Here is a 14605-nt window from a genome sequence, read left to right on the forward strand (position 1 = left end):
CCCTTTATTTTTTAGATTCACATGCTTGACTCGGTATTGTCAAATATATTGAAATTAACCGCATATCGTTTTTTAGTTCAAGGCATTTGATTGCAATCAATCTGTAACCATATAATGGTGCACCGAACGGCCAAACTATTCCAAATACCATAGCCATTTTAGCATTGTTACTCTCAGTGTACCACTGAATATTTTAACCCACTGTAATCTGAGTGTGGAATCACAGCTGTACAGCAGCTGATTGGAAAGCTCTACAGCAGATTGTGTCAAGAGCAGGGAGAAATATCGGGATATAGTTTCTAGTACATGCTACATCAGCCATGAGCACAGTCTTTTTGAACCTCTCCCAATTGGCAAATGCTTCGGAGCCTTTCCTGTACGGACCTCATAGTTCAGAAACAGTTTCATCCCAAGAGCTATAAATGCACTCAATCAGTCCGTCAAGTGCTGTTTGTACTTATAAGTACAACTGCCTCACTGTAAACTTGCATTACAGTTGTAATAATGTACAACCTGAGCCATTTATGCTTTCTTATTGTATATTTTTCACTGTTTTTTTATCCTATTATTATTATTGTTGTTGTTATTTTACCATTTTATAGGAAAATAAGTTTATGGAGGATTTGTATATTGAATCTTATTATACCATACAATAACAATAGAGGAATTTAATTCAATTCAATATAAGAAAGTGCGTATTTAGAGATGATGATGACTGGCTTCTCAGTTGATTTATACTTCAAGGCGCAATCGTCTTGGAGCTCTTGATATAATTTTTAAGATTACATGCAGTAAAGTATATATTTTACATTATACACATACATTTTTAACTTCATTTAAATAATGCATATTGTTAATGAATAAATATGCAAGGACTCCGTGGCGCAGCGGTAGTGATTAGCTGATGCCTCGTTCAGGGATTGTTCCTGCCTCGTGCTGTATGCTAGGTGGGACTAGCGCGACCCTGGATGGATAGATGGATGGAATAATTAAACATGTACTATGGATATATTTCAATGTTCCATAAAAGTTTTGAAGAATCTGCATTCTAAGCTTACAGATAGTTTGACATTTATTAAAGAGCTGATTGTGTGGAGACTGGTTATTTGGAGAAAGAAAAGGAAGGACAGGAATCGGGGGTTAGTACATTAGTACTGCTGCAATAAATTACTTTACTGAGGGTCGTGAACAAAACACAGCAAGCATCTTGCGGGAGGCAGGAACAATCTCTGGAAGGGGTGCCAGTTTGTGGCTACCACTGCGCCACCATGCCCCCATATTTAATACATGCTTTCATTTCTATCATCATGAAAATGACATCAAGTATACATCTTAGTATTTAAATTGTAACATCATGAATGTAATGTATTCTTTGTCCTGTCAGCATAAGAGAAAGCTCATTTAAGAAGCAAGTAGTGATTCACACACAAAGGAATACATAGAAGAACACACAGAATATGAAGCATTTAAGGTGCTACTTTAGTTACAATGGGATTTGTGAAGTAAAAGGGATCTAATTTTTGCTTTATTTCTTAAGTGAAAAAGTGCTGACCTAGTGATCTGATTAATATGTGATTTAAATTTTAGGTCAGAGTCAATAATTACCTCTAAATTTTTTACTTCTGTCTTGACTTTACAACCCTAATGGATCAAGTTTATTTCTAATACTCTCATTATATACATTTTTGCCAATCACTAAGAGCTCTGTTTTCTCATTTAGTTTGAGAAAAATACTACTCATCCACTTAGAAACACAAGTAAGACATTGGGTCAGTGCAACAAGGCATTCTGGGTCATCAGGCACTATTGATAAATACAGTTGTGTGTCTTCAGCATAGCTGTGGTAGCTCACGTTATGCCCTGAGGTAATCTGACCTAATGGAAGCATGTAGATTGAAAACAGCAGTGGACCCAGGATAGATCCTTGTGAAACACCATATAGAATATAATGTGTCTTGGAAGTATAATTACCACAACTAACAAAGAATTTTCTACCTGCCAGGTAGGATTCAAACCAATTTAAGGAACTGCCAGAGAGGTCCACCCACTGACTAAACCAATTTATAAGAATATTGTAATCAATGGTATCAAATACGGCACTCAGATTTAAGAGGATGAGAACAGATAAACGACCAATGTCTCCATTTACCCACAAGTCATTTACTACTTTAATGAGTACAATTTTTGTACTGTGATTTGTTCTAAGACCTCATTGAAACTTGCCAAGAACAGAATGTTTATTCAAGCGATCATTTAGCTGCATAATGACTGCCTTTTCTAGGATTTTACTTAAGAAAGGCAGGTTAGAAATAGGTCTAAAATTTTCAAAAACAGAGGAGCTGAGATTATTTTTCTTCAGCAGAGATTTAACAACAGCAGTCTTAAGACAGTCTGGGAAGACCCCCATATATAATGATGAATTTATTATGTCACACTATCAATTAGAAATTCTTTGAGAAAACTTGTTATTGGGTCAAGGAAATAGTTGAGAAATTATTCTAAATGGATCGGGTAAATCTATCCTGGTGAAAGAATTTAATTTGCTTAAAATGGAATACAGTGGTTTACTGTAATAGGATTAGTATTGGGGGGAGGTACTATATTACTTCTAATATCATTAATTTTGTGGTTAAAAAATATAGCAAAAACCTTACAAGTTTCATCGGAAGTTTTTTGGAGGCATTCCATTGAGTGACCTGGGTTTAGCAAATGATCAATAGTAGAGAATAAAACTCAGGGATTACTAGCATTATTATTTATAATTCTAAAGAAATAACACTGCCTCTCAAGATGGACTATGTTGTTGTATTCTGTTGTTTCAACCTTCAATACTTCATAGTGGACAATCAATTTAGTTTTTCTCCATTTACGCTCTGCTCTTCGGCATGTTTTGTTTAAATCAGACATTCTTTGGGTCTTCCATGGTATAACAGAGCTGGAGTGTTTTTAACTGTCTTTTCAGGGGGGACTATGTCAGCGGCAGCTGTAACTTTAACATTAAAATTTACCACCTGACTATTTATATTATTATCACTATTGTAATAAGCACTACAAACAGACTGGTTGCTTAAAATGTTTGTAAACTTTGAAGCTGCATATAAATCAAAGAAGCATTTTTTAACAAGCACTAAGTCATCCTGTTTTATACTTCTTGTGCTTGCATAAAACTGAAAGTGTATGCAAACATAATTTAGTTTATTTTTTGTGTACAGCAATTCACTTTACAAATGACTATTTACATAATACATACACAAAATGTAAAATGTAGCCGTTCAAACTGATAAACATAAATGTAACCCAATAATATAAAGTATGTCCATTAAAATGACATACATTTAGGCAAAAGGGAGTGCACTTTAGGTGCAGGAGCAACATATGCCTTGTTGTCTATATCCAGCATTTTTAAATTCCTTAGATATACTTTGAAAACTTGTTTTGTAAAGTGATAGTAAGGGATCCTCCCTCGCACTAGCATGTTGATTGTATCTTTGGCAACTGTTTATAATATTTTAACTGCTTACTGTCAACTGAGAAGATATTAATGAAACTGTTTAACACCAAAAAAGTGTTGTAAATTATGTACTTTGTTTCTTTTAGAAGAATGATGTTGTTTTAGAAGCAGTATTAACCCTCTGTCTTGTAATGGTTGATTGTAGTCATGTCACATGAAAGGGTACATAAGAGCCTGCAGAGTGGTCAAAGCTATGATAGATTAGGTAAAATGACCACCCTAAAGAGTAGGTGGGTGAGTGAAGTGAGCATTATAGAATAAACTTAAGGTATAAAAATAAATTTCATGAAACAAATCACTTATTTAAAGAGTTTTTTTCTAATTTATAGAAACAAATAGTACTAGGGTGTTGTATGTGTTAGCCATTATGGATGTAGTCAGAAGGTAAGCAAAATGACACCTTTTATTGGCTAACAAAAAAGATTACAATATGCAAGCTTTCAAAGCAACTCAGCCCCCTTCTTCAGGCAAGATGTAAAAACTCAGTAAAAATCCTTGGAAATTCTTGTGATGGTGAACTTTACCAGTATAGTAATTACATTTAATGAAGTTTCTCAGTGGAAATCTGGAATGAACCACTCCCAGAGAATTTACTAGGAGAAAAAGATATTTTTCATAGCATTACACTACGTTTGCATAAATACATTTTTAACATATTATACGTTCTTTGATATTACCCCGTGAAAGAAATAAACAAAACATATGATATGATTTGTATAGAAAAATAAATAATAAAAAAAACATGTTGGTTGTTTTGTTAACCTTCCATTAGTTACTAAAGCTATGCCATTTTCTTTCATGCATCTGTGAGGTGCTGCTGTGAATTCACAGCAATTTTGAATTGCTTTATGGATTTTTTATAATTTCTTCAGGTTTCTTTCTTTGATCAGTGTTCAGATGTTTTTCCCTAGAAGTCATGTTGGCAGCTGCAGCTTTAGACCTCTTATTATATGTATTGTTCTACCTTTTCTGGGGTTTTGACATGTGAGGAACCCATTTCTGTGATTATTTTCATGTTTTATGTTGTGGCAGGCAGGCCGGGATGCCCCTGCTGCATATGTTCCAGGGGTGCAACCATGGACAACTCAATACTTCCCCCGGGACGCTTGGTGGCAGCCTCCCTGGCCGGTGGTGATGCCTCAACCTCCCGCAGGGCTCCATGGGAGATGGAGTCTTCAACAGACCGGTTGGGAGTTGGGGAGGCCACCAGGAGGTGCTGCATGGATTCCACAACCGAGCTGGGCCCACCCGGAAGTGCAATTGGAACCAGGGCTATAAAAGGGGCCAGCCACCACCACTCAATGGCCAAAATTGGGAGGAAGAGGATGAGGTTGCCAGGGAGGAGTGGTGGTGCCAGAAGAAGGGTTGTGTTTTGTTATTGTGAGTGCTTTTGGGACTGTGTTGTGGCTGGAGGGATTACGGGAAAGATGTGTCCTCCAGCTGAAGAAAATAAAGTCTTTATGTGTTTTCACACGTGTCTCAGTGTGAGTCTGTGCCGGGTCGGGCGCTATATAGCCCCTTTTTCACAATGCTTAATTTTAAAGGTCGATTGCTAATGTTTTGTTTTTAAAATCACATGGTCTTCATTATCATACCAATGACTCAAGGGAGGTTACTTTATACATATGGCTTATTCCTTGGTGGATAAAATCATCTTAAAATTAATCTTTAGCATCCTTTAAATTATTTCCCAAGTAGGCCCAGGTGATAGGATTTTGTTTTAGGTTTTCGATTTTTGCTTTATCTTGTTCTCTCAAGTATTGTCTTGCTCTTTATGTTTTGGTAACCCTGGTTTAGTTTTGTTATCATGGGTTTGTCCCTTGCTTTGTCTGACCACATCATTATTTTTGTTTTCATCTCCTTGTATGTTTCAGTGCTCTCAATAATCCCAAGGTACTTTAATGTGTCCGTAACAGCCACAGTTCCACGATGTCAGATGGTGAGTGTGGTTATGTGACATGGCTGTTGTAGCCTTGCATGTGGGTTTATAATGACATGGCTGTGATTTATGACTTATTAAAAAAAGCCGGATGATATACTCTACATAAGATCATTAGCTGATGCTTTGTGAATTGCTGGCCACTTTCCAGTATTTTAAAGCACTTTTTCTAGTGTGACCATACTCTTTGTGTGTTAATTTCCTCTGTTGTTTTCTGAGTTTATATTTGTTTGTTTTGTTGTAGCCTGGTTTGCCTTTTCTTGGTGTTTTTGTCTTATAGAAGCTAGTTTATTTAGGTATGCAATTAGTTTTAATGAAGCAAATATTTAGCACTGATCTTCTTTGAGATCTTTGAACCGGGTAATGCCTGTGGAAAGGCAACAGAATATGGTCCAACAATATCCAACAAAATTAACCTCAACAGATTCCGGCTCTTCAGGCCATATAACACTTTTTAGTTGTCTTGGTTTGGTTCATCTCTTGAGAAAAACTGTGGGGCTAAAGATAAAAGAATGGCAGAAAATGGTGGTTTATCCACTAGTTCAACATGTAGTCTATATAGCATCTACTGTACACCGAAATGATTGACTTTTTACCTATTTTGTTATAGTTAACCAGATTAGTTTCTCAGACTGTAAAAATGATTGAGATGTAAACTATTTAGAATTGGTTATCAATAGTGATTACATGTAGTATTGCTTCTGAAAGATGAATAGCTGTGTTTCTTCACCAGATCTGCAGTGCAGAATGTGAGCGATAAAAAATATCATTACAATCTTCAAGTGACTTCTTGGTCGTGTGTTTGTTATATTTATATAAATTAACTGGGAATATCATTGTGCTTTATATTCTATATATTTTTTAACTTAATTTAGACATTTTACAATTGGTTGCTATGATGACATACACGTTCAGGAAATGTGTTTTTGGTGGCCATCAAATTTATGGTCACACCACAAGCTCAGTATTTGTGCTTTTTTTCTAATAAAGTTTCTCAGGCAATTTCTTTTAAAGGTTTTTTGCTTTTGGATTAGACTCTTGTTTTTTCCTGAGTACAAGCCTGTGTTGTTCTTTTTGATCTGGCAGCAATCTCAGTCTTTGGTAAACAAATTCTGCTTAGTTCTGGCTACTCGATCTTTCTACCCTGTGAAAGACTCTTTTATAAGAGGATCAGATTGGTCACAACAGATATATAAAAATTAAGATATTTGTGCATGAATTAAAACATTACAAATATTAAAGTAAAGAACACATTCTTTTGAATCTCTTATTGATTATATAAAGGTATGAGACATCGCAATCGCAAACAGTAATGTCTTAGAGTTAACATGCACATGCTTCAGGGAATATTAATGGCAACTGTCACCATTTTCTAACCTGGCAACATGCTGTTGCATGATTTGTATATATTCACTGTACTCTCCCTTCTTTGGTATAATTTGAAAGCTTTTCCCATTAGCGTACTTGGAACAGAGCTGGGCTCTTCAAAGCACATAACACTTTCAATGGTCTTGGTTTGCTTCATCTTTCTCTCTCTCTCTCTCACTCAGTAAACCAGGTAAAGAAAGTCTCTAGATTTTTCAAGGTGTGTTCTTCTCTCTTTTTAGTGGGGCACTCGAAGCATCTAAAAACACTCCAATGAAGAAACTAGAAGACAGCAAAAGCCAAGCTCGTCACATACAAATATGTACATCCCATGATTCAAGATGGTAAAAAAGTGGGACTCTGAAAGAGGAGTTCACTTTACTTCTGGCTGTTGCAGTGGAAGGACCTAAAGTCATAAAACTTTGCCAAATGAGGAGGTCTAATCTGACAACAAGAAGACAGATTACTTTGAAATCAGTAATTTGCTAAAAGCTCAAACTATTTAAGCTTATGAACTAAAACAATGCCAATATCTATTAACTTGGCAAGACTTGAATTACTTCTTAGACGTTTAAAAATATTCATATTTAAAACACATATTTCTATTGTATGACGTGGACTGAAATTCTTGCACAAGATCGTCTTCTTTGGTTGCTTCAACACCCCCAGCAGTCACACAAGAAGATCACTCTGATTAGAACATAACTTTTTTTTGAATAAATATCCAAAAAATATACAAGTAACCTCAATTATTCATCTTATTCTCAAGTTTACTTAATCCAGTTGAGAATGACAGATGCCATAGTGTAATCCAACAGCATGAGCCATATGGGATGAACCAGGACAACCCAAAATCCCACTAATATACACATGCGCTCATTTTATATAAAACAGACAAATCAAGAGAAACAAACTTTACAGTACTGTTTGGTTATCAGTGTAACATGCTTTGAAAATGGACAGATACTCAAAAATAAAATGTGTTCTCATTACTCTAACTACTTCAAGAGTAACAAAACAAGTGGGACTTTACATGACTAGTAAAACAAATGTACATTTGGAAATGTTTGTTGCTGAGGTGCCACAAAGGAAAATGAAAACTTTCTCCAAACAGTGAAACTTAAAACAAACTCATAAGTTTAAAGGCATAGTTTAAATTACAATTGACAAAAAACATGAAATATATAAAATAGATGTCTTTAAAGAAAACAAACAATTAGGAAGGCAGCCATGGTAAAATGTATTGTATGCTGTTTCATTATTTTAATATAGCATGATTATTGTAGTAAGATTTATTGTATTTTAGATAAAGTACCAGCATTGCCCAGGTATTATCTGCATTATGGGTTAAGGGAAGAAAGCAAATATTTATGTTGGTATAAATATTGACTCTTTTACCATTGCTGGCTGAAATTCAAGTGTCCCATATGTCACATACACAACCTCTCTAATAATTTCTCTGCTCTTATGCTACCATTCTTAAAATGATAAGCATGTTCATCATCATCATCATCATTATCATCATGATATTATCAAATTAAAACATTTGTTGTTCCCTTTCTTCAAAAAAATGATTTTGTTCAGGTGAAACAACATTCTTCTATCCTTGTATCACACTTCCTTATCATAATGCTCTTTAAATATAAAAACACAGTTGCAATGGTAGTATGGACAGTTATTTTTGCCAAAGTAACAAGAAGGAGATCTACTGGGAAATCGTCATTTCCTTACATGGAGGAGAGCTAAGGATACTCCATCCCAATCCAACCCTTCCGCCTAATCAGCATAACACCTTGCCTATTCTAATGACCAATTCCTATTCAAAAAGGAATTTGACAGCATTACTCTCTCTTATTCTAGGACAGAATGATATGGAAGAAGATCATCCACTGTGGCAACTCCTGACGGGAGTAGACAAAAGAAGAAGAAGACTCTCTCTTAACCTAACTACAACCCTAACTCTAGACACAAAACACTCATATTCTAATGGCTTGGAGTCTAACCCAGCGCCTTATCCCCAAAAGAACAAATCAACATGCCTCCTCCTACCATTGCAGGTCCAACGATTGTGTCCTCCTGAGGAGAATCGTGTACAGACATTCTGCTGAGAGTTCCCTCCGCAGTACAGAATGCTCCACGTTGGGTTGTGGTAGAAATGTACATCTTATTATAGAAAGAAACACCCTCTAACATGACAAATCAGTTATCAGGCAGGAGAAAAGACCTTAATTACTCCTCGACAAAATGCCTTAGAGGGAGCATTTTTCAAAAATCAGTCTGTTACAGCATGGTCAGAATGGTCAGAGAAAGAAAGGATAGAGGTTCATTTTACAAACTTTTGTATTTACATACAGTGTCAATGAATGCATACATTTACACTGGTTGGTTCGTTGGTTTACATGCAAATGACTTATATAATATAAAAGTCTATTATATTCTGGTTCTTCTTATACCTTTGAGTTGAGCGTCTACCCTTGAAATTTCTATACATTTAATAGCTGTCCATTCTAGTTGTTTTACAGAACATATGCTGATTTCTCTCTTAGTCATCTTTCAGTTTATTTTGTTGTTCACTGGACTTCTATCTGGCCTCCTGTTATACCTGCAAAGGTTTCTGACATGTATTAGCTCTTTATGCTATTTCTTTAAGATGAAAGCTATGTTACCCTAAAATTATTCTTCAACAATTGTATCACAATAATAAGCTGATATTCTTAGAGGAAAGTAAGAAAAGCATTTTCGCAAAGCTTTTAATAAGGTCTCATATTAGATGTTAGGGAATCAAACTAAAGCAGGAGGGAATGTAAGGTGCAGTATGTAGATGATGGTTGCAGAAGAAAAGGGTTATTGTGCAAGGAACTTTTTTTGAATTAGTGTTAGTAGAAGTAGTAGCAGAAGTGGTCTAGGATGAATGCTGGGGCCATTGCTCCTTTTAATACACGTAAATGATCGTGATAAGAATACAAATAACAAACTGGTTAAGTCTACAGTTTATTCTTAACTAGGCAGAATGAAGGACAACATAGAATTAGCCAAACCTTTGCAGCGGTGGTGTAACCAAGATCATGCTTTGCTTTGCAGCATCAACTTTATATTTATAGGGAGCCTTGGCTAAAAAAATATTGGATAGCCCTGATCTACTTTGAATCCCTTGTGCTAGTCTAATTTCTGTCACAGAACAATTTAGGATTGTTTTAAAAGTACTTTTTCGTGCTGATTTCTGATTTTTTTTAACAACCATAGCTTTTGAGATATTTTTATCTAGATATTTCTTATCTTTTGTAAGCCACTAGGGGTGTAATGCTACCCTAACCTCCAACACAGACAGGCAGGCCACAGGTTCAACTTAACACTCATGTTTATTTACAGTTTGTGAACCATTCACCCACACTGCAATATACAGCTCATTCCCTTCCTTGTCGCCCGTCCTTTCACCTCCACACTTCTTCAGGCTTTGTCCTGTTCCTCCTGACTCCTGCTATCGAATGGTGGGACTGGCCCCTTTTTATAGGGCACTTGGAAGGACTCCCAGTGCGTAATAAGCTTCTTCTGGCTACACTTCTGGGTGTGGCGGAAGCGTGACTAAATAAGGCCCTGGAAAGGTCCATGCGCCCACTAGTGGTGGCCACGGTTCCAACAAGGTTGAGATCCCATACTTATAACCTGTAGCCCCACTGGAAACCACTTTCTCCCCACTAGGGCCTTCCACACACTATATATATATATATATATATATATATATATATATATATATATATATATATATATATATATATATATATATATATATATATATATAGTGTGAGATGTGGCCGGCTTGTCATCCCGGCCAATACCCCCAGGCCGCCAGATGGAGCCCTCTCTGCAGTATGGAGGTGCCCCGAAGACCAGCAGGGAGTAATGGGACATGTAGTTTTTATACAAGACCCTGCTGGATACCACAGGAGTCAAAGGAAGAAACGACGGGCTTCCGGGGTGAAAAGAAAGGACTTGTACCTGACCCGGAAGGGATTGAGAGTCACATGGACTGGGGATTGGAACACTTCTGGGTCAGGGAAAATAAAAGGACTATGGGAGCTCCCAGACGGCGAGCTGAGCAGGGTGGTAGGAGGGCAACGCGTCTGGGAGTTGGAGGATTGGTTGTTGTTATTATTATTGAAGGATTGTATTTGGTTTATGAGTAGTGTGGAGTGGAGGGTGCTTAGGGCACGTTATTATAATAAAATGAATAATTTTTGCACTTTTACCTGGTGTCTGGCATGGTACCTGAGGGTTCAAGGGAGCGATAGCGCCCCCTATCTGTCACAATAGAGAGAGAGAGAGAGTGCAAATATATATTTATTGTAAATATTGTGTGTCACTTAATATCATTGTGTGATAGACTCATTCTAGTCAAATATTTGGGTACAGCACAAACGATTATGTAGGAGCTACTTAAGTTGATTCTTGAAACAAGAAAGTAACATAACTGTTATTTTTGTTATTGAATGCGTGAATCTCAAATTCCAGATAAATTATGCTATAATTGAGTTTAGTTTAAAGAATGATTTGTTTATGTATATAGGAATGCTGTAAAATAAAAAGTAGATGCTTACGATAGATGTTCATCGTTATAGTATTAATTCTTCTTGCTAAAGTGCGATGAAAGGTAGATCATCTGTTAACATCTTGTTTGATTTTTTAATGCTGTTAATAAAATTGTGTTAAAAAGGATCTTTATATTTACTTGTGATGGTTAAATATCTAGGGGTAAACTGGTTTGAGAGAATGAATGAATATATGTCTGGTCTAGTATGGTGTGCTATAGAGAGTTCACTGGAAAAACCACACTTTTATGCAATTTAAATTTGATTCCATATGGACTGAAATTGTGCTAGTGCACCAAGGACTAATGGTAAAGATCATTAAATCAAAGTTCAGAACAAGATTGACATTTAAATGACTCCATAAGTGTGAACCTAAGTGGCTACACTCCACCATACACCTCTCTTGTTGACTCCATGCAGTGCCAGTCATCTCACACATGCAACTGGACATGTGAATACTCTTGTGAAGTGAAACAGTGACATGTAACAAAATGACAAATGAATAAGTCATACAGTATCTGTGTATTTATAATTGCATTGTTTTGTTTTGACAGCATTCATGTTTTAATTAAATAGTGTGAGAAACACTAGAAAATGCATACAGGCATACAAAATGCACTTGCAGGTGCACTAAATAATGTTTGTGATGTTTTAATGCAAAATGTGAGTTGTGGACACCAACATTTTGTAAATGTTCAGACAAAACAAGCTTATTCAGTTTGTTTGGGTTGAAATAAGCTATGAGAATTAATGTTAGAAAACATGAGTAGCTCTCAGCCATTTTCATTTTGTAAAAGTAGCTCCCAGGGGAAAAAAGGTTAGAGACCCCTGCTCTACACAGGCAATGACTGGGTTCAAGGTTCAAACTCAGGATCGTAGATTCAGGTGGCAACTGCGCTAACTAATATGACATCATTCTGAATGTTGTGTTAATTGGAAAAGTATAAATAGGACCAATGTAATAGAGTATGAGTAAGTTTGTGGGTTCTGTGATGGCTTGGCACTCTGTCATGGACTGTTTACTGCCATGTGCCAGATGCTGCTGGCATATGTTTTCTCACAATGCTGAATACGATTAAGAGAATGTGAGTATGTTGTATGTTTTGTTCCTTATTTGTCTTATGGCTGCTGTTTGTACCACTGCCCATTTAGTTCCTCTAAGGTTTGCAATAAACCATGGTGTTGATGGAACAGGGGCTGTTCTTGGGCTAGCTGCATAATATCCTACATTAGTATCATGCAGTAAACATTTCTATTCAATATGTTTTTTTTGTTGTATTCTTTAGCAGTACAACTTTGCATGTGCTTCATATTTGAATGTTTGAATGCGTAAATAGATCATTGTGAATTTAGTGAGTTGTTTGGCCCTTACAATAATAAAAATATTTGTGTATAAAACTAAAATAGTTGTGTGTGTGTGTTAGTTAAAATAAATTGGCTTAATGTGTTTTGCCTGATCTTATTAGCTTAATGTACCTAATGAAATGCCAGACTATTGGTTGACCACTTTGCAGCAGCACTGCATGTTCACTTAATTCTTCAATTAACAACTGAAAAAAAAGCTTCAAGCAGAAAGCATTTATCAAAATCAACATCTTAAAACATCTATAGAATATATTCCACTACTCTGGAATGCAATCCTCTATTTTGAGGCTAAAGAGGAAAAAATAAATCAGTAGCAAACAGAAAGAACATAGATTAGTGTGCATTTCAGGAGACAAACAATGAAGAATAAACAATGCTGCAAACACCTGAAAACATTTTAACGTTGAAAACAGTTTTAGTTGGTTTTAAAAATGTTGTCTTTAAAAGAGTTCCAGGAAAAAAGGACAAGATTGCTTTGGAATAGTGTACCTGAAAAGAAATGGACCTTGATGAGTTGAAATAAAAACAGTTCTAATATAGTTATAAGAAGAGCAGCAATAATAAGTATAACAACTTAATCAAGTCAGTCTGTACTACATTCTATAACGATAATTTAACAGCATCTAAATTTTTTTGCAGATTGCCAGGTGCTTAAAATTTTACTTTTTTTAACTAACAATTGAGATCACTACTGCAATGGTTCCAATAGACATCTAATATTACAACAGATCTTAGCGAGCCCAGCCATTTAAACAGCTCAGTTCATAGTGGCAATTGCCTACAACTGTGAGGATACTTGGGCTTATAAAAGCTGAAATAATTTTCATAACATAGCTATAAAATACATCTTTCTACACCAATAAAAATAAAGAGAATAGTTCAGTTCATCTCACACCCTGTGCTTCGTATGTAGAATATCTCGATAGAATAAATAAAAGCATCTTCACATTTAATGGACACTATTTTCATAGACACTTAAAGAATTAAATATTATGAACTTACTGGTCTTTTAGAACAACTAGTCAAGCCTTACTCTTTAATATCATCATAGTAAAACAATAAAGAAGACAGGTTGTGGTCTTCCATTAGGTCCACCAGTAAAAGTACAACAATTTTGTTATTAACAAACTTTTTCTGACACAGTGACATGCAATTTTTTTAAAATAACATATTAACATATGTTAAAATGTGTTCCAAGACTAAAAGGTACACCTATTTAAAATATAATGTTCAGTCCAATATAAATAAAATGTTTTCTGTAAAACATTAATTGTTAATTGTCAAGCTGTTGAATTATAAATAATGCTATAAGTGGAAAAAGTAAAAACGCACTTTTTTTTACAAAAAGAGCAGTTAGTGTCTGCAACAGTTTATCAGCAGATGTTGCGGCAAAAGCAATGCAATATGCCAGGATGTAACTTGTTTCTGTTCTGAGAAACATAAGCAGCTCTCAGCATTTACTGTAATGCCAAATCATACAAAGGGCATTTCACTTTGTTGTGGGCTTGCACAGGTTTTACATTGTTGTATATGTATGCTTTGCTACCATGATTTTATGTTAGACATATTGAATGGTAAAAACTAATTAATTAAAAAAAATCTATTTTTCCCAAATTTATTTGAATTCACCTACTAAAATAAAAATTATAAAGATCATAATAATAGTAATAGCTACCTACCTGCTTTCCATTGTCTTTACAAGTGATGTGCTCGTGGCTTGAGCTGGCAATTACATGGGAAGACCAGGGGTATATAAAAAATGGACACTACATGAAGTTCTCATTTTCCAACAATAAACCTTTGCTGAAGCTTAGAAAATGTAACAAGTAATGATTCTTA

The sequence above is a fragment of the Polypterus senegalus genome, chromosome 8, assembly GCF_016835505.1.
Source record: "Polypterus senegalus isolate Bchr_013 chromosome 8, ASM1683550v1, whole genome shotgun sequence".
NCBI lineage: Eukaryota > Metazoa > Chordata > Cladistia > Polypteriformes > Polypteridae > Polypterus > Polypterus senegalus.